The sequence below is a fragment of the Pseudorca crassidens genome, chromosome 8, assembly GCF_039906515.1.
Source record: "Pseudorca crassidens isolate mPseCra1 chromosome 8, mPseCra1.hap1, whole genome shotgun sequence".
In the NCBI taxonomy this organism is placed as follows: Eukaryota; Metazoa; Chordata; class Mammalia; order Artiodactyla; family Delphinidae; genus Pseudorca; species Pseudorca crassidens.
Genome location: NC_090303.1, coordinates 53,761,765 through 53,783,104, shown reverse-complemented (window position 1 = coordinate 53,783,104; position 21,340 = coordinate 53,761,765). Strand labels below are relative to the sequence as shown.

Genomic DNA, 21,340 nt, shown 5'->3' with positions numbered 1-21,340 from the left:
GGAGGGGCAAGATATGGGCAGGGGATTAAGAGGTGCAACTACTTTGTATAAAATAAATAAGCTACAAGGATATATCGTACAGCCCAGGGAATATAGCCAACATTTTGTAATAACTATAAATGGAGTATAACCTTTAAAATTCTTGAATCATTATGTGTACATCTGAAACTAATATAAAATATTGTAAATCAACTATACTTCAGTTAAAAAAAACTGCACAAGTAGGTACACTGGTATCACAACACATTTTAGATCTCCAGTGTTAACAAAGGGATACTGTTGCTTGCCAAGCTTTCTGATGTTTCCTTCATCTAAAAGCTTTCTCATTCACTCTTCAAAGCATGTATTTCAAACCTCTTCATTACCCTCAAGTGCTACCAATGCCCTCATCATTCCTTCCTCCTCTACAGAGAAAAATAGAAGCCAGTGGAAGGAAACTCAGTTCTTTGCATCTCAGTTCTTTGGAACCATGCTTACTCTTTTTCTTTTCTTCCTCTCACAGTGAAGAGGAACTTCTTGGACTAATGCTTCCCTCCATGCTCTGGATACATCCACAGCTTCCTCCTTGGGGGCCTCTTTCTGTTTATTCTCTCTCTCTTTTTCTTAATATTATTTTCTCTTGTTCTGTCATTCACCCAAAGAAAACTTAAACATGCTTATATTTCTGTTATATTAAAAAAAAATACTGTGGTACATGTCTTTTTTTGAATTATGGTTTTCTCAGGGTATATGCCCAGTAGTGAGATTGCTGAGTCATATGGTAGTTCTATTTTTAGTTTTTTAAAGAACCTCCATACTGTTTTCCATAGTGGTTGTATCAATTTACATTCCCACCAACAGTGCAGGAGTGTTCCCTTTTCACCACACCCTTTCCAGCATTTACTGTTTCTAGATTTTTTGATGATGGCCATTCTGACTGGTGTGAGATGATATCTCATTGTAGTTTTGATTTGCATTTCTCTAATAATTAGTGATGTTAAGCATGGTATTTATGAAGCTAGTTTCAGAGCAGGAATGAAGATTGTAGACGTAGAGAATGTACTTGAGGACACGGGGTGGGAGGGGGAAGCTGGGGCGAAGTGAGAGTAGCAACGACATATATATACTAACGAATGTCAAATAGTTAGCTGGTGGGAAGCAGCCGCATAGCACAGGGAGATCAGCTCGGTGCTTTGTGATGACCTAGAGGGGTGGGATAGGAAGGATGGGAGGGAGGCTCAAGAGGGAGGTGATATGGGGATATATGTATACATATGGCTGATTCACTTTGGTGTACAACAGAAACTAACAGAGTATTGTGAAGTAATTATACTCCAATAAAGATCTATTAAAAAAAAAGACTATGTCTCCCTCCACAGCTGCCTTGTCTCTCATTTATCTTCATTTATTCAACAAATTAGTACATACTACACAGTTCTCTGCGTTGTCCACTTATTTTGTTTCCACTTCCTCACCTCCTATTTACTTCTCAACCCATGTCAGGTATCTACCATCAGTTCACTAAAATAGCTCTGACTATTATGACCAATGACCTCTATTTTGGTAAATCCAATAGTCACGTGCAGGTCTTATTTGACGTCTCCGCAGCACGTAACACTGTTGGGTGCTCCCTTTTATGTGAAACTCTACCTTTCCTTGAGGTAGGCGGTGCCACATTTTCCTCATGATCTTGGCTACTTTTTCTCAGATGGGATATGCAAAAAATGGACCTTTTCTATTCATTGCTTAAATGTTCATACTCTCTACCCTCTACTCTTTTAGTCTACAAATTCTCTCCCTAAATAACTGCATTCATGCTCATGACTGCAATTTCCACACTAGTTCAGTGTCCTCCTGAGTTCCAGCAAAGTTATGCAATTGCAAAGACATTTATCCATTTAAATATCTCGAGCTCCACTGGTACAAAAATGAACCAATAACCGATCCCACAAATGTGTTCCTCTTTCTGTATTTCCCATCCCCATGAAAAACAGCAAAATCCTGCCAACTAAATAAAACCCTCTTACATCTCCCATCCCAGGAAAACGCTGCAAAATTCCCTCTAGCTGATCATGCCAAAAACCTGTATGTTGTTTATAACCTTCTTCTTCCTCATCTGGTTGGTTCCACCTCCTCAAAATTTTGCAAAGTTGGCACTTCCATTGGTCTTCGCTGCTAAATTCAAAATGCCATTATCCCCTTGTGTGTTCACTCTAACAGCTTCCCACATGGTCTCTTCACTTCTGCTGCCACTCCCACTACCACCCATTCTATTCTCACACTGCAGCCTGAGTGATCTTTCAAAAGCATAGGTCTAAATACATTACTCTCTTGTTTAAAATCTCTCAACAGCTAATCATTTCTTCCTGAATAAAGTGTAAAACAATAGAAGAGCTTAAAAGAACTGAATAATTTACACAGGTAAATGCTTTTCCTATTGCAACCGTGCAAGCAATTTTTAGGAGATATTTAAAAACATAAAGCTGTAAATCCTATAATCTGCTCCAAAATAATAATAATTAACATTATATAGCACTCCTATTTATAAAACACTTTCACATATGTTATTTCATTTGGTACTTTTGAAAGCACTTGATAAGGTTCATTGTCCTCACTTTATGGATAAGGAAATGGAGAAGTTAAGTGGCTTACCCAAGGTCAATTAGCCGCTAAGTGACATGATCATTACTCAAATTCAAGTAAAACTAAATCACTTTATAGAAGAGACTTTAAAGCATCTCTAAAGCATCTTTTAAAGCATCTTTTTGGAGTTTCAGTAAATTGTTTGGAATGAGATTGAAGCCAGTGCCATGTTGAATTGTGACAGATGGTGAGTAAATAGTTACATAGATACATATACAAAGAGATCTCAGTTCAGAATTAAAAATAATATTTAAAGGGACTTCCCTGGCAGTCCAGTGGTTAAGATTCCACTCTTTCACTGCAGGGGGTGCAGGTCTGATCCCTGGTTGGGGAACTAAGATCCCATATGCTGCATGTGGGCACAGCCAAAAATATAATAAAAATTAAAAATTTAAAAATTTTAGAATACTCAAAAACAGAAATCTAATCAATAGCACTTTAAAAGGATTATGGAGGCTAACTGAGTCAGATTTAACCCTGGGGTGAAAGGACAGTTCAACATATCCAAATCAATTAATGTGATATACCACAGTGACAGAATAAAAGAGTAAAACCACATGATCATCTTCATAGATGCAGGAAAAGCATTTTACATCCATTCATGATAAAAAGAAAAACTCAACAAAATACATATAGAAGGAACATGATAAAGGCCATATATGAAATGTTCACAGCTAACATCATAATCAGTGAGGAAAACTGAAAGCTTTTCCTCTATGATCTGGTACAAGGCAAGGATGCCCACTCTCACCACTTCTATTCAATATAGTGTTGGAAATCCTAGTGAGAGCATTTAGATAAGAAAAAAATAAATAAAAGGCATGCAAATCAGAGAGTGAGAGGTAAAATTATCTCTGTTGGCAGATGACATGATTACGTATGTAGAAAACCCTTAAGACTCAACAACAACAATAAAAACTGTTATAACTAACAAAGTAATTCAGTAAAGTTGCAGGATATAATAATAATATTCAAAAATCAGTAGTATATCTATACACTAACAACAAACTATCAAAGAAAACATTGTTTTTATACCATATACAAGAGCAACAAAAAGAACAAAAAACTTGGGAAATAACTCAACCAAAGAGGTGAAAGACTTGCATGCTAAAAATTATAAGACATAGATGAAAGAAATTAAAGAGACACAGATATACAGAAAGGCATCCTTTGTTTATGGATTGAAAGAATTAGTATTGTTAAAAAATCTAAACTACTGAAAATGATCTACAGATTCAATGCAAAATTTATTAAAATCTCAATTACATCCTTTTTAGAAATAGAAAAAACAATCCTAAAATTCATATAAAACACAAAAGACTCCCTACAGTCAAAGCAATCTTTAACAAGAGCGAAAAAGATGGAGTATTATATTTCCTGATTTTAAAATACATTACAAAGCTACAGAAATCAAAACAATATGGAACTGGCATAAAGACAGACATATAGATAAATAGAACAAAACAGAGAGCTCAGAAATAAATCTACATCATTAAGGTCAACTGGCCAAGAAAGCAAAATGGGGAAAAGATAGTCTCTTCAGTAAGTGGTTTCAGAAAAACTGGATATCCATACACAGAAGAATGAAATTGGACCCTTATCTCATACCATATTCAAAAAATCAACTAAAATGAATTAAACACTTAAGCATAAGGCATAAAATGGTAAAACTCCTAGAAGAAAATATAGAAAAAAAGCTTCTTGACATTTGTCTTGGCAACAGTTTTTTGGATATGACACCAAAAATACAACCAACAAAAGTAAAAAAATAGTTACATGAGATTACATCAAACTAAAAAGCTTCTGCACAGCAAATTCAATAGTAAAAACAAAACAAAACAAATAGCTTAATTTTAAAATGGGCAAAAGGGCTTCCCTGGTGGCGCAGTGCTTAAGAATCCACCTGCCAATGCAGGAGACACGGGTTCGAGCCCTGGTCCGGGTAGATCCCACAAGCTGCAGAGCAACTAAGCCCATGCACCACAACTACTGAAGCCCGTGCACCCTACAGCCCGTGCTCTGCAACAAGAGAAGCCACCGCAATGAGAAGCCCGTGCACTGCAATGAAGAATAGCACGCACTCGCTGCAACTAGAGAAAGCCTGCGCACAGCAACAAAGACCCAACACAGACAGAAATAAATAAATAAATTTAAAAAAAAAAAAATGGGCAAAAGACCTTAATAGACAACTCTCCCAAGAAGACATACAAATGGCCAACAGGTATATGAAAATGTGCTCAACATCACTAATCATTAGGGAAATGCAACTCAAAACCACAATGCAATATTACCTCACATCTGTTAGAATGGCTATTATTAAAAAAAAGATAATAAATATTAGCAAGAATTTAGAGAAAAGGGAACCCTTGTGCACTATTGGTGGGAAGGTAAATTGGCACAGCCATTATGGAAAACAGTATGGAGATTCCTCAAATATTAAAAGTAAAACTATGACCTAGCAATCTCACTTCTGGGTATACATCCAAAGGAAACAAAATCAATATTTCAAAGAGATATCTGCACACCCATGTTCCTTGCAGCACTATCCACAAAAGCCAAGATATGGAAACAACCTAAATGTCCATCAACAGGTTAATGCATAAAAAATATGATATACATGCATACAATGGAATATTATGCAGCCATGGGAAAGAAGGAAATCCTGCCATTTGTGATTACATAGATGAACCTGGAATATGGTAAGTTAAGTGAAATAAGCAAGACACAAAAAGACAAATGATCTCACTTATATGTGGAATCAAAAACAGTCAAACTCATAAAAGCAGAGAGTAGAATGGAGGTTGCCAGGGGTGGGGGAAGGAGAAATAGGGAAATGTCAGTCAAAGGGCACAAAGTTTCAATAATGCAAAATGATTAAGTTCTGGAGATGGGCACTATAGATAACAATACTGTACTGGGTACTTGAAATCTGCTAGGAGGGTAGCTCTTTGTTGTCACCACCAAAAAAAAAAAAAAAGAAAGAAAGAAAGAAAAAGAAAGGAAGAAAAGAACGAAGGCAAGAACGAGAGAAAATACCATGTTGAGATGATGGATATGTTAATAGCTTGATTGTGGTGATCATTTCACAACATATACCTATATCAAAACATCAAGTTGCAATCCTTTAATATATACAGTTTCTATTTGTCAATTACACCTCAGTAAAACTGGGAGGGAAAAAAGCAGATATCTGATATTCAGAAGAAATATTATCCCCAGAAGAAGAGTTATTTTCTAGCTTCATTTTATTTCATCAAAGACTAGGTCTAATACTAAATTTTATGCATGCCAAAGATATCAGAAAATATGGAAATTTAACTAGTTGAGTCTTTATCTTATTTTATTTCAACACTAGAGTTGACTTTCAGAGCTAAATTTTTTAAAAAGCAGTTCCTTCTATAAAATGACCCAGTTGCCACTGAATAAAAGTTTTGTTAGCCTGAGTGAAAGTTGGCTGAAGGTGAGCTGAATAGATTCAGGAGGAGATTCAGCATTGTCATTGGAAGATATGAGCACTGCACCACAACTGCACATGGGGAATTCTGCCAAGAACAAAATAAATACCCACCGTCAAGACCAACTGACAGAGGGAGTCCTGGGAGCACGTGTGAAATAAAAGACAGAGAACAGAGCCCATTCAGGTCAACCAGGCCTCATGAAAGACCAGATGAGGGAAGAGATAGAAGCCATCCAAGTGGATATGCCTGTCTAGATAACAGCAAATCAAAGAACCCACTAAAATTCGCTATGAACAAAAGGTGGTTCTCACAGGCCAACCCTCCAAGTGATTGAAATGCAAATGTTTTCCATGAAAGCAGTTTTTCCCAAGTAGAGAGAAAATCCAAAATGAAACTTTTCATAATATCACCATTTTTAGAGATAAAAGTGACCCTGAAACTCATTTTGGCTTAAGGAGAAATTGCTTAATACTCTGGATTAAATCCCTGGATTTAGTGGAAGCATTTGAAAAGAAAAAGTCACAATGATAGTTGCTGCCCTTTTTCCAATAATTAAATAAGAACAAATACAAGCACAAATATTAATAATAAAAATAAAACAAAAAAAACCTTCCTGGGATGAAGAACCTCATTATAACTATACAGTCATCCAGAACCAGATTCCCCACTGAAGTTAGGTGTGGATAATGGAACAATTCAAAGACCATCCATTTTTGGTTTTGGTTTTGTTTTTGTGGTACGCGGGCCTCTCACTGTTGTGGCCTCTCCTGTTGGGGAGCACAGGCTCCGGACACGCAGGCTCAGCGGCCATGGCTCACGGGCCCAGCCGCTCCGCAGCATGTGGGATCTTCCCGGACTGGGGCACGAACCCGTGTCCCCTGCATCGGCAGGCGGACTCTCAACCACTGCGCCACCAGGGAAGCCCAACACCATCCATTTTTGAAGGAAAGTTTTTATGCCCACTTTGAAATAATAAAATAAACAAAACCATGGTATAAAATAAATTTTTGTAAAGCTCTTCTTTATTTCATAGCTGTTGGCATAAAGAGTTATTCTTATTTTGCTAGACACTTTATTAAGAAAAGACTAGAAAATATATCAAGCACTAGTAGCTATAATAACCAATTTCCTTTGAAGCAAAAGGTTAAGAATAATAATAAATAAACAAAAATGAGTTGGCTAGACAACTGTCAAAAGTCATAGCAGATATCAAGAAAAATTTCTCCTGATTACCTCAAGACACATTTAAGTCTGTCTTGATGCTCCCTAGAACACACTACACGACGTAAATTTTCTGACCATGTGCGTTTACAAACATTTTCCAAAATGTCTATGGGATTTATCCTAGCAGCTGGGATATGAGACCACTTTGAATTTTGTTTTTGTTTTTTTCCTGATAAAAGTTAATTTTTTAATGCCACAAGAACTGTCAAGTATGAAAGAATTAGATCAAGTTAGCCATGGCAGGGTTTTCTTTGCTTAAAATGAAGCATAAACACTCATACCTAACCCACAATATATCCACAGTACTGGCTCCTAGGAGCACATTCTCTTCCTACCTCCAGAGTAAGCATGCTCGATGAGGCACTAGTGTTTAATTAAGCACAATTTTTAAAAGCTGGATCAGGCCCCACTAGACTTATAAATGCAATATACTCAGCACCATAAAGTTTGCTAATAATACACATCCATAAGGTAAAAGCCCTATTATAGCAGGGTATTAGGTTAGCTGGAATACAATTTATGGAAAAAACTCCTGTATATTCTCACTGATATGCAATAATGCATTTCAATTCCATCCTGACACAAAATCTCTCAGGTTCCTTTATGTTCTTTTAAATAAGTATTATAAAACATTAATAGAAGTGCCCCCCTAGGTCTCTATTCAAATGTTCCTTGATTTGTCGATTTCATTAACAAAATCAAGAAAAAATTTTTTGCCAGTGTTACCAAGCAGGACAAAGATGTTAATTCTTGCTTTGTGAAAACGTGCATAACAGCATTTAAAAACAACTTTGTTTGGGAGCCTTGTCAAAATCAGAAATGATCTCTTCTCAGGACTAGGACTATCTGATTGTCTTTTTAATAAGCAATAAGATGGATGTTTCAGCACACCTAGAGACAGAAACCAGTCAAAGGAATATTCTATCCTTCCCTTTATCACTTCCCCTAAGGCAATGCTTTTAAAAGATTCAATTACAATATATTTCACACTGCATTTCAGCCCTCTGCTGAAGAGGGAAAGTTCTGAGCTGGCATGGCCCCTTGGTCTTACAGGTACAGAGAGAACTGCCTACAACCTACAACTTCATTTGAGGGTCAAACAGGGGACTTGAAAGGCAGGAATATTCTGATCACTTTATTACATACTCTGGAGCAGAACTAGGAACAGTGATAATAACCAATCATAACCCACTTCCTCATTGAGGCAGTTTCAGGGGACAAGTCTCCCTTCTTTCCATTAGCAATATTTAACAGCAACCAAGCCTAGTTTCCCAAAGAACGTTTCTCATAGGAATTCAATAAGCATTACGTGTTCTATTTGCTACAATATATGTTGTTTTCTAGGAAAAGCACACACAGATAAAAGCTTGATTGTAAATTTTGTTTATGAACAATAAATATTTGATCCCATGATGCTACTTTTTCCAGCTTTGGTGAATCTGGGAAGACTTGAGGTCAGTAAAGGACAGTTGAGTACGGGCCCCTAAGAACAATGCTAAATAGACCACTGAAGAGAAACTTTAATGTCTAACAGAAAAAAATTCAAGTTTTCACCCATTTATTGACACTTAATTCACCCTCACCAGACAGGAATAGCAGCATGTCAAAGAAAAAATTGAATTATAGAAATATATGTTGAATGGAAAGCAATTTCTTTATTCTGAAGTCCCAAAAAACTGTGATGGCTGAGACAGACTGTTACACACCTCAGAGAACCTTGTATTTTAATAATATGGGATAATATTTCTAATTAAAATACATATCACTTATCAGCATTGTCTACCCACAAAGTATTTATACACACAAGGTGTCTACCCAACACAAAAAATATTTTATATATGTTTAAAAACAGCTTTGTGGCCTTAACTCTTACACTGTAAAAACTCTAAACAGTTTATACTGTTTATTAACAAACTTTATATATCATGAAATTGCCACCAGAATGAGGTATATACTATAGTATTTCCATTGTGTAAATAGTGGAAATAGAGCCTGAGAAAGAATTTCTTAGGATCACACAATAGGTTCAAAGCTTGAATTGGGTATTTCTGTCTCCAAATCCTATGCCTTTCCATTATTACCTTATTTACATGCAATTAAATGAAATATTACGGTTTATATGAGATATATGCTTTATATACATTTAAGCTACAGGATTCAATTCCTATCTTCGAATAACTTACATTTGTATAGTAGTCAATCAGTTAAAATATTTATTGAGTGCATACTACATGACATGCAATATTTTAGACTGTAATGATGAACATTTAGAATTCCTTCTCTCAGGTATCATGCTTCTTGATTTTAAACTACACCACAAAGCTACAATAATCAAAGCAGTATGATACTGGCATAAAAACAGACACATAGATCAATGGAACAGAATAGAGAGCCCAGAAATAAACCCACATGCATATGGTCAATTAATCTATGACAAAGGAGGCAAGAATATACAATAAGGAAACAGCAGCTTCTTCAATATATGGTGTTGGGAAAACTGGACAGCTAGATGCACAAGAATGCAACTGGACTACTTTCTAACACCGTATACAAAAATAAATTCAACATAGACTAAAGACTTAAATGTAAGACCTAAAATCAGAAAATTCCTAGAAGAAAACATAGGCAGTATGCTCTCTGACATTGTTCTTAATAATATTTTTTTGGATCTGTCTCCTAATGCAAATGAAACAAAAGCAAAAAATTTTTAATGGGACTACATCAAACCAAAAAGCTTTTGCACAGTGAGAGAAACCATCAACAAAACAAAAAAGCAGGCTACTAAATATGGGAGACTGTATTTGCAAACAATATACCCAATAAGGGATTAATATCCAAAATATACAAAGAACTCATAAAACTCAACATCAAAAAATGAACAATCCAATTTTAAAATAGGCAAAAAGCCTGAATAGACATTTTTCCGATAAAGACATACAGATGGCCAACAGAGACATGAAAAGATGCTCAACATCACTAAGCATTAGGGAAATGCACATCAAAACCACAGTAAGATATCACCTCACACCTGTCAGAATGGCTATAATCAAAAAGACAATAAGTACCTAGTGTTGGCAAATATGTGGAGTAAAGGGAACCCTTGTACACATTTACTGGGATTATAAATTGGTGCAGTCACTATGGAAAACAGTATGGAGGTTCCTCAAAAAGTTAAAAATAGAACTATCATCTGATCTAGCAATTCCACTTCTTGCAGTCACTATGGAAAACAGTATGGAGGTTCCTCAAAAAGTTAAAAATAGAACTATCATCTGATCTAGCAATTCCACTTCTGGGTATCTACCCAAAGAAACCAAAAACACTAATTTGAAAAGACATGCATGCCAATGTTCATAGCAGCATTATTTATAATTGCCAAGATATGGAAGCAACCTAAGTGTTGCTTATTGAATGGATAAGGAAGATGTATGTATATATACAAAGTATGTATATATATGTACACACAATGGAATATTATTCAGCCGTAAAAAATGAAACATGCCATTTGCAACAGCATGGATGGATCTAGAGGGTATTATGCGAAGTGAAATAAGTCAGACAGAGAATGAAATAAGTCAGAGAAAGACAAATACCATGTGAACTCAAATGGAGAATCTAAAAAACAAATCAAACAAGCAAAGCAAAATGAAAACAGACTCATAGATACAAAGAACAAATGGATGATTACGAAGAAGGGAGCAGCAAAATAGGTGAAGGTGATTAAAAGGTACAAAACCCAGTTACAAAATAAATAAGCCAGGGGGATGTAACATATAGCATAAGGGATGTTTATGGTCGATAATATCATCATAACTTTGTAAGGGGACTAATGGTTACTAGATTTCTCATGGTTATCATTTCATAATATATGCAAATGTCAAATCACTGTGTAGTACACCTAGAACTAACATAATATTGTACATTTCAACTTAAAAAAAAGAATCCTTCCTCTTATTGAGCTGACATTTTAGAAATTGAGGCGCAAAAAGTAAACACAATATGATAATTTCAGGTACTCATAATTGCCGAGAAGAAGATGCATTAGTGTAACGTTACAGAAAGTGACCAGTAAGGGAGGCTGTTTTGGATTGGATGGTCAGAGAAGACCTCTTTGAAGAAATGGCGCTTGGGTTGATAATCTGAAGAGAAGGGAGTAGTCATGTTTTGATCCGAAGGAAAGATCAATCCGAGCAGAAAGATAGCAAGTGCTAAGGTTCTCATCTGTGTGAATTCATAGGACAGAAAGAAATCCAGAGTAACTGGGGCCTAGTGAGAAAGGAGAGAGTATTAAAAAATGAGGTTGAAGAGATGGACAGGGGCGGAATGACAAGGGGACTAAAACTGCGACTTACCAAAGCAAAGCTTTATTTCTTACACACCTTACAGTCCAATAAGAGTTGGCTAGGGTGGGTGGTTTGCTCCATGGAGACATTGAAGAACCCAACCTCCTTTCATCTTGCGGCAATACCACCCTTAACACATGGTCTCCAACTCTGCCACCCAGCAGGGAGAGAGAGGAGAGGATCCCACATGGGATCCTCTTACCAAAGGGGAAACGTGGCGGAGGGATAAATTAGGAGTTTGGGATTAACATATACATACTACTATATATATTGATTAATAAAACAGACAACCAACAAGGACCTACTGTATAGCACAGGGACCTATATGCAATATTTTGTAATAACTTATAAGGGAAAAGAATCTGAAAAAGAATATATATATATATATATATATATATATATATATATATATATATATATGGCACTGAATCACTTTGCTGTACACTTGAAACTAACACAAGATTGTAAATCAAATATACTTCAAATTTAAAACAAAAAAGAACTGTGAGAAATAAATTTTGGTTCTTTATTTTTAAAAAAAGCAACTAGGATATTGGTGAGTGCTAGGATTCTTTGGCACTGGCTTTTTTCATGTACAATGTAAAGTCTTTGGAAGGTTTTCAGCAGAATGGTTACAGGAGGCTATTGTAGAAATGAGGGCAAGAATTATGGTTATTTGGACTGGCCGTGTCAAGGAAAATAAAGAGAACAGGTCAGATTTCAAATATAGTTATTTTAGAAGGGGGGGGTGTAGCTTACTGACACGCTGGTTGCAAATATGAAAGAAAGAAAAGAGTCAAGAATGACTTCTTGATTTTCTTTTTTCTTTTTATTGAGCAGTTTGCATAATCGGAGATATAATGGCTTGGAAGAAATTAGATTTGGGATTGAGGTGAGAGACTAGAGCATCTATACTTCTATTTAGACGCATTAAGTTTGAAATACCTATTAGATCTCCAAATGGGGATCTCAAATAAGATGCTGTATATGTGACTATGGGGCTCAGGAGAGTAACTCAGTTTGAAGATAGAAATTTGAGATCATCAGTGAATAGATGGAATACAAAACTGAGAAATGTCATTGTCTGACACTTGCAAGGAACTAGAGAGACAGTGTTTAAACACAAATATATTTTTAGTGATTATATACAAAAGACACAAAAATTTAGGTAAAAAATTTTCACTTTTAAAGAAAACTATATTTTGGAAAGTAACAAATTAACAGAATCATACAATGAATTTACATCAGGATATGGATATAACTTTTTGTTTGCAAATAATGCAAACATGGTGCTTCCGGCCATAATAATAAGATACAATAGTTTTTCTGTAAATCTTCTTAAATAGGAATAGATGGCACTATACAGGAGTATGATGTATTTTCTGATTTTAGCTCTTAGAAAAACTGAAAGCCGTGGCTCAAAATTTAAACTGACTTATAGAGAAAATCAAGTTACTTTTATACTATCCACTAAAGCCTAAAAATATCAGGTACCAATAGAACTAAACCCAATCACAGTTGAAGGATTATTTGAGCTTCAAAAGGTGTATTCTAATTTGGAAACTTGATTATGAAAGTGCTCCTTCAAATAAAATGTTTCAGATTTTATTCTTAATTCAAAACAGCCCACAGCCGCATATATAAAATTTTTTTATTCAATGCATGAATAAAAGTTTAAAAGCTTCAGTACCTGACATTTTTCTTTAAAAAAAAAAACTGCATCAAAATATTTTCAGAGTGTCTTTCTAGCTTGAATTCAATACAGCACAAAAATGTTCACCATCATGTGGGCTGTTTTTTGCAGTCCCAATTTGGTTCTTCCTGTGTCCTGAGCTTATACTTCATCTTATTACCAGGTTTCACTTGAATTCTTTGAGGAGTAGGATGACTTTGCTTTTGTTTCTTTGCTAGGAATTACTTAATCCTTAAAGTCTTGTGGGAAGATAAGGCAAAGACAAAAACCTTTGTACATTTAGTGTGCCCACTAAAATGGGGAGGAAGAATAAGAGGGTTTATTTGTATTTTAGATATTGCAGATTTTTTTTCTACAAGGGACTAAGGAGTTCATTTTACCTGGGTTAACAGATCAACCAAGCAGCTAGTCCAGTAACTGATCTTAATGATTTGTCTTAAAGAGACAAATTTTTAAAGTAAGCAGTTGGTCAATACAATCATTGTTTAGAAAAACAAAAGAGCATTACCAAAGCTTTAGGTAAAATGAAAGTGAAAATGATGTAAATTGCACCCATATTAAAGACAAGTTATTGAAAAATATAAAATTCTTCCTATGGAGTTTAAATTGTGTTATTAATAATTTCTAATAACCTTCTTCTTGGTGCATAAATACACTATCTTTAATTAAAATCCCAGTGAGGGGTCTTTATAGCACTACTGATCTCTTCTCCAGTGACTACTGAAGAATCTGTATCTGGAGTGGAAACAAGAGTATTGGATCACACAAACAACTAGAAATCTCCAAATCCCCCATGCACCAGCATACAAACAAATGCTGCCTGGAACACCATATTCAAGAGCATATTAATTAATAACATCCTCTTAGTCAAGAAGCTTACATGTCGATCTCACTGTTTCTTCAACCAAGGAAAAAAATGAATTCATTATAACATGATATCTAATTCCATCTCTCACCATTAAACCAAGACCACCATAAACAAGAAACAGTTTTAAGGACGTAATCCTCAGCATGGTCATCACAGCTCTCCTTGATATATACCATAAATCTCCACTAAGCCCGTACAAATCTCCTATGTGTACTTTGTATCAAACTGTACAAGTCTGTGTTTCTCCAACCTACGCCTCTGTCTGCCATCATATTCCATTCAGTATCTATTTTCCAAACACTACACATACCAAAGCCTATTTCTTAGGATATTTCTTCCTTATAATAAATATCAACGACTTTCTTATATGTTTTGCTTTGAGCAAGCACTCAGACACACAATTACACACCACCCCTTCAAATTTCCACTGCACTGCCACACCTCTGCAGAGCACTTATCACATCCCAATTATGTAGTTATTCTGTGTTCATTTTATTCATCCTGAATAAGCAAGAAGCTTCTTGAAGGCTAGCGCAACGCCTTGCTCAGAGGGTAAAGTAGTACTTGAGGATACACTGGAATAGGGGTCAGAAGACTTGAGTCTGAAACCCATGTACCAACAGCATAACCCCTTTCTCTCTCTAAACTTCCCTTTATTCATCTGTAAAATTAATGTATCATAAATTACAATGCAGTATGATTATGAGGGTTAAACTGGTAATGTATGAGAAATCTTCTATAACATAAAGCAGATATAAACATAAATAATAATTATTTTTCATAATCTAGAACGTACCTATTTTATGGTAAATGCACAAAAGACATTTTTATAATTTTATCACATTGAGGAAAGGAAGACATGAAATACTATAAAACAATAGTACAGAGCTTTCCTGGTGGTGCAGTGGTTAAGAATCTACCTGCCAATGCAGGGGACATGGGTTCGAGCCCTGGTCTGGGAAGATCCCACATGCCGCGGAGCAACTAAGCCCATGCACCACACAACTACTGAGCCTGCACTCTAGAGCCCATGAGCCACAACTAATGAGCCTGCGCTCTAGAGCCCACAAGCCACGACTACAGAAGCCTGCACACCTAGAGCCCGTGCTCCACAACAAGAGAAGCCACTGCAATAAGAAGCCCACACACCACAACGAAGAGTAGCCCCTGCTCACCGCAACTAGAGAAAGCCTGTGCACAGCAACAAAGACCCAACACAACCAAAAATAAATAAATAAATAATTTTTTAAAAAAAGAAGAAAAAAAACCAATAGTACATTTATAGCAAGTCCAGATCCAGTTGGAGATCAGGCAAAGACCTCAAAGATACATATGTTGATGTCAATCAACTCAATACTCCTATATCCACTTGCCCAATCTATCTGGTTGTCAGAATGGTGTAAAAGGACTCCCCAGGAATGTGAAGAGTTAGAAATCATTCTCCTGATGTGGTGGAGGCTCAAATAAATTAGCACAAGCCCCTAGAAATTAAGATGGCGTGCTGCCTTTGTTGCTCAGCAATGCACCTGTCACCAACAAGGAAGGTCCAGTCCATCTAAACGGGGTGGAAGTCTATGATCAAGGAAAGAAACGAAAGAAAATATGAACTCAGAAGAATGTTTACATAGAGCAAATACCTTGGTATTTACTATATTATAGCATAATGTAATAATTGACATTCATAGTAATGATCCTGAACCATCAGTAGTTTTAAGTATGCTCTGTATTCTTTATTTAATTAGGCAGAGATGCTTGTAGTACTTGACAGAAATATTTCATACAAAATTATATAAAAATGAAGACATTTCAGTGCTTTCATATTCCAGAAAACTCACTCTTGTGAAAGCAATCATTTGCAACACTAACAGATAAATGAAATGTTGCACTAATTATATAAAGCATTTTATGTAATACAATGTAAATGTACTAGGAGAAATGGTTCAAAAACTGCTGAGGTTGTCACGGAAGATTTCAAAAAGCTGGTAGTGCCTGCATTCTCCCTGGACTAGTTGGGAACAAGTAGGTGAGGAGATGGAATTTCTGGACAAAGAAACACCATTATTAATGATGTGTAAGAATGAATATATATGCCATGTTCACGAAACCATAAAGAGACCAGGCTGGAGGAAGTGAATTTGAGGGCTAACAACGTAGCCAGAATGTAAAAAGAGACAAAAGCCACGCAGAGAAATTTGGTTCTAACAGAACATGAAATAGGGTCGTTGAAAGTTTCTGAGCTGGAAGCAGTAAGCAAGGCTGTTTTTGTCTGTTTGTTTGCTTGTTTGTTTCATCAACTTGTTTTTAAGAAAATAGTGAATTAGTAAGATTCACTTAGTAAATTAGTAAATTTACTAGTAAATTAGTAAAATTCACTTACGAATTCACTTAGTATTAGTAAGATTAGTATTAGTAAGTAAAGTTAGTATTAGTAAGTTAGTATTAGTAAGTAAAGTTAGTATTAGTAAAATTTACTAGTAAATTAGTAAAATTCACTTACTAACTCACTTAGAATTAGTAAGACAAGGAAACTAGTCAAGTCCTTAGTGTCCCTCAGCTATCAAGTTCTGGGACATGACTGGAAAATGATCTTTCCTTCCTTCCTTTAAGTATGAGCCAATTCCTGAAGCAATCTTACATGGAGAGTTTTATCAACTAGACAGCGTTAAAATTTACATGAAGGAACAAAAGTTAATTATTGAGAAAAAATTTTTGAGTTATTTCTAGCATGAGCAAAGTTATTGCTTTTCAGGGTATTTGAGAAATGCAAGGAAATTTTTGAGTTTCTATGAAATTATTTATTGGTTATAGATTTTTTTATCACACCACTGATCTGAGACTAAATTTTAAGACTTTTTGAGTATTGCACAATAGCACTTAAATACCAACTTCCAGAATAAAGACTAGCATATCACATTAAACTTTGATGAGCCTCCTAGAAATAATCCTAACAGAAAATCATTTTCTAAAGAAGGGAAAATGTTTCTATCTGAGATATGTTGACAAAGAAAGTCTTCATATTGAATGTTTTTTCTGTAAGTCAAGAAAGCAAAATTTAATAAATAATATTGCTATTGTATCCACATAGAAAAAACACAAACATACTGACAACTTCCTTTGTGGCCAGTAAAAGAGCTAGTGAGAAGGTGACCCATTTAAACTACAGCCCACACCAATGTCCCTGTTTAATGAAGATGTGCAATATTTTATATGTATCTACTTCATAAGAATACTATTAAGTTCTTAGAAAAACAAAGAAAGTTTTTATGTTAAGTGCATAAGGCTATATAATGTTATTTTCCTAGCAAAGTTGGTTTTACACTTTTAGAGTTTTATTAACAGTTTCAGATGAGACAGTTAAAGACAATCCTCTGAACAGAATTGTCATCTTTTTTTCCCCTCACTTGGCTATCTGCTTACACATAGATAAACTATCAGAAGATCCCTGACCTTGGCCTAATTGCAGGAGAAAAAGTGACTGAAGCAAGAAAATACTAAAGACTGACTGTTTTCTCTGAGTGCCTTATGTGAAGACCCTAACGTGCAAAGGTCCAGCCTCTGAACTTCCCACAGCCCTTGCTCCTCTGGGTGACAGATCAGGCTCTCTGCACATCAATGGATGGGGAATGGTAGGAGGTGCCCTTAAGAGAACGTGTCCTCAAAGCATTCAAGTATCTAAATACTTCTCAAAATCATCATTTGTAAACTATAATTCCCTCAGCAGAAACCACTGGCCATCTGCTGGGTTTAATGAACTACCAATAAAAACTATTTTGATCTTAATTGGACCTCAATGTGAACGTTTCTTAGGAACAAACAAATTACAAGTTTCTCTAAATGCCAATTTTCTCTGTTCTTTCCTTTTCAGTGACTGTTCATTAAACCTCAGATACTGATAACTCAGATCAGTAATACACAATAGGCTTCCTAATTTCCCTAATTCTCTGATTTTTCATTTCTCCCATATATTTGATTGCTGGCAAATTCAGGAATTTTCTGAAATCTGCTGGACAAATTGAATAAAATTCCTTGAAGGTGCTTCCCACCCCCACCAAAAAGAAAAATAAATCTTTGTCTTTTTCCTCACAATAAAGAAAACATAAAAAAGGAAAGATGTTTCATCTCTTTTTTCTAAGGGCAGGATATTAGAAAATAAACTGGAGTAGAATTTCTTTATTTATGCTAATAATGTTATCATCACAATCTCCCCTGTTTTGAGGAAAACAAAAAGGCTTATCTGTCCACTCAATTTAATTTGTCAAATATTCATGAACTGCCTTTAGAGAAAATACATTCTGCCAAACACTGGGAGATTTAGAAAACTGACATACATTTCTGTCCTAATTCTAGAAATAAGACATGTTTACACAAAATTTATTTCAAGGCTGAATATATCAAGAAAGGCAGTAAGAAAGAGTCACATGGATGGTTCAAAAGGTAAAAGACGTCACCTCCTATGAATTGGATAAATTGGGACATTGGAATCGACATATACACACTACTATATATGAAATAGATAACTAACAGCACCTAATGTATGGCACAGGGAACTCAACTCAGTATTCTGTAATGACCTATATGGGAATAGAATCTAAAAAAGGGTGAATATATGTATATGTATAACTGATTCACTTTGCTGTTAACTGATTCACTTTGCTGTACAGCAGAAACTAACACAACATTGTAAGTTAACTATACTCCAGTAAAAATTAATTTAAAAAAAAAGAGGGGGACCTTCAAGATGGCAGAGTAAGACGTGGAGATCATCTTCCTCTGCACAAATACATCAAATATACATCTACATGTGGAACAACTCCTACAGAACACCTACTGAACATTGGCAGAAGACCTCAGACTTCCCAAAAGGCAAGAAAATCCCCACGTACCTGGGTAGGGTAAAAGAAAAAACAGTGACAAAAGAATAGGGATGGGACCTGCACCTCTGGGAGGGAGCTGTGAAGGAGGAAAAGCTTCCACACACTAGGAAACTCCTTCACTGGTAGAGACGGGGAAGCTTCGGAGCCACGGAGGAGAGCACAGCAACAGGGGTGCAGAGGGCAAAGTGGAGAGATTCCCACACAGAGGATCGCTGCCAACCAGCACTCACCAGCCTGAGAGGCTTGTCTGCTCACCCACCAGGGTGGGCGGGGCTGGGAGCTGAGGCTCGGGCTTCGGTCGGGTCCCAGGGAGAGGACTGGTGTTGGCTGCATGAACACAGCCTGAAGGGGGTTGGCATGCCACAACTAGCAGGGAGAGAGTCAGGGAAAATGTCTGGACTTGCCTAATAGACAAGAGACCATTATTTTGGGGTGCATGAGGAGAGGGGATTCCTTCCTCCTGTGCCCACAGAAGGCAGAGCACCGCCTAAGTGACTCCAGAGACAGGCACAAGCTGCAGCTATCAGCTCAGACCCCAGAGATGGGAATGAAATGCTAATGCTGCTGCCACTGCCACCAACAGTCCTGCGTGCAAGCACAAGTCACTACCCACAGCCCCCAAGGGAGCCTGTGCAACACACTACTGCCAGGGTCCCAAACTCCAGGGACAAGTTCCGCAGGAGAACACACAGTGTGCCACAGGTTGTTGCACTGTCACGCTGGCCTCTGCCACCGCAGGCTCGCCCTGCATTCCAATTATGACTACCGTACCCTTCCCTCTCCGCAGCCTGAGAGAGCAAGAGAGCCCTAATCAGCCTCTGCTTTAACCACCTTTTGTCTCAGTTGGGAACAGACACCTGAGGGCAACCTACGCACAGAGGCGGGGCCAAAACCAAAGCTGAACCTCAGGAGCTGTGCGAACAAAGAAGAGAAAGGGAAATTTCTCCGTGCAGCCCCAGCAGCAGCTGATTAAATCCCCACAATCAACTTGAGGTACCCTACACCTGTGGAATACCTGACTAGACAACAAACCACCAAAAATTGAGGTGGTGGACTTTGGGAGCAACTGTAGATTTGGGGTTTGCTGTCTGCAGGTGATTTGTTTCTGACTTTTGTATTTATCTTAGCTTAGTTTTTAGTGCTTACTATCACTGGTGGATTTGTTAACTGGTTTGGTTGCTCTCTTTTATTTTTTTCTCTTCCTTGTTTTTCTTCCTTTTCTTCTGAGCCATGTGGGTGACAGGGTCTTGGTGCTCTGGCCAGGTGTCAGGTCTGAGCCTCCAAGGTGGGAGAGCCAAGTCCAGGACATTGGACAACCAGAGACCTCCCAGCCCCATGTAATATCAATTGGCGAGAGCTCTCCCAGAGATCTCCGTCTCAACACTAAGACCCAGCTCTACCCAATGGCCAGCAAGCTCCAGTGCTGAATGCCCCATGCCAAACAACTAGCAAGACAGGAACACAACCCCACCCATTAGCAGAGAGGCTGCCAAAAGTCATACTAACTTCACAGACACTCCAAAACACGCCATCGGATGTGGCCATGCCCAACAGAAGGACAAGATAGAGCCCCACCCACCAGAACAGAGGCACCAGCCCCCTCCACCAGGTAACCTACACAAGCCACTGAACCAACCTCAAGAACTGGGGACAGACACCAAAACTAATGGGAACTACAAACCTGCAGCCTGTGAAAAAGAGACCCCAAACACAGTAAGTTAAGCAAAATGAAAATACAGAGAAATATGCAGCAGATGAAGGAGCAATGTAAAAACCCACCAGACCAAACACATGAAGAGGAAATAAGCAGTCTACCTGAAAAAGAATTCAGAGTGATGATAGTAAAGATGATCCAAAATCTTGGAAACAGAATGGAGAAAGTACAAGAAACATTTAACAAGGACCTAGAAGAACTACAGAGCAAACAAACAATGATGAACAACACAATACATGAAATAAAAAATTCTCTAGAAGGAATAAGTAGCAGAATAACTGAGGCAGAAGAATGGATAAGTGACCTGGAAGATAATATAGTGGAAATACCTACCACAGAGCAGAATAAAGAAAAAAGAATGAAAAGAGTTGAGAACAGTCTCAGAGATATCTGGGACAACATTAAATGCATCAACATTTGAATTATAGGGGAACCAGAAGAAGAAGAGAAAAGAAAGGGTCTGAGAAAATATCTGAAGAGATTATAGTGGAAAACTTCTTTAATATGGGAAAGGAAATAGTCAAGTCCAGGAAGTGCAGACAAT

At 36.9% G+C, this 21,340-nt stretch overlaps 1 long non-coding RNA gene across 2 annotated transcripts in view; it reads right to left on the bottom strand.

The window, feature by feature from the left end:
* The window catches only part of LOC137229088 (uncharacterized), a 388,100-nt gene that overhangs the window by 92,029 nt on the left and 274,731 nt on the right, over positions 1 to 21,340 (bottom strand). Inside the window, exon 4 of one of the 2 annotated variants that reach the window (XR_010945526.1) lies at positions 8,980 to 11,570. The exons of the other annotated variant lie outside the window; for it this stretch is intronic. This is a non-coding gene — a long non-coding RNA (uncharacterized lncRNA). Of the gene's footprint in view, positions 1 to 8,979; positions 11,571 to 21,340 lie in introns of those variants that run through there. 2 annotated transcript variants of the gene reach the window in all.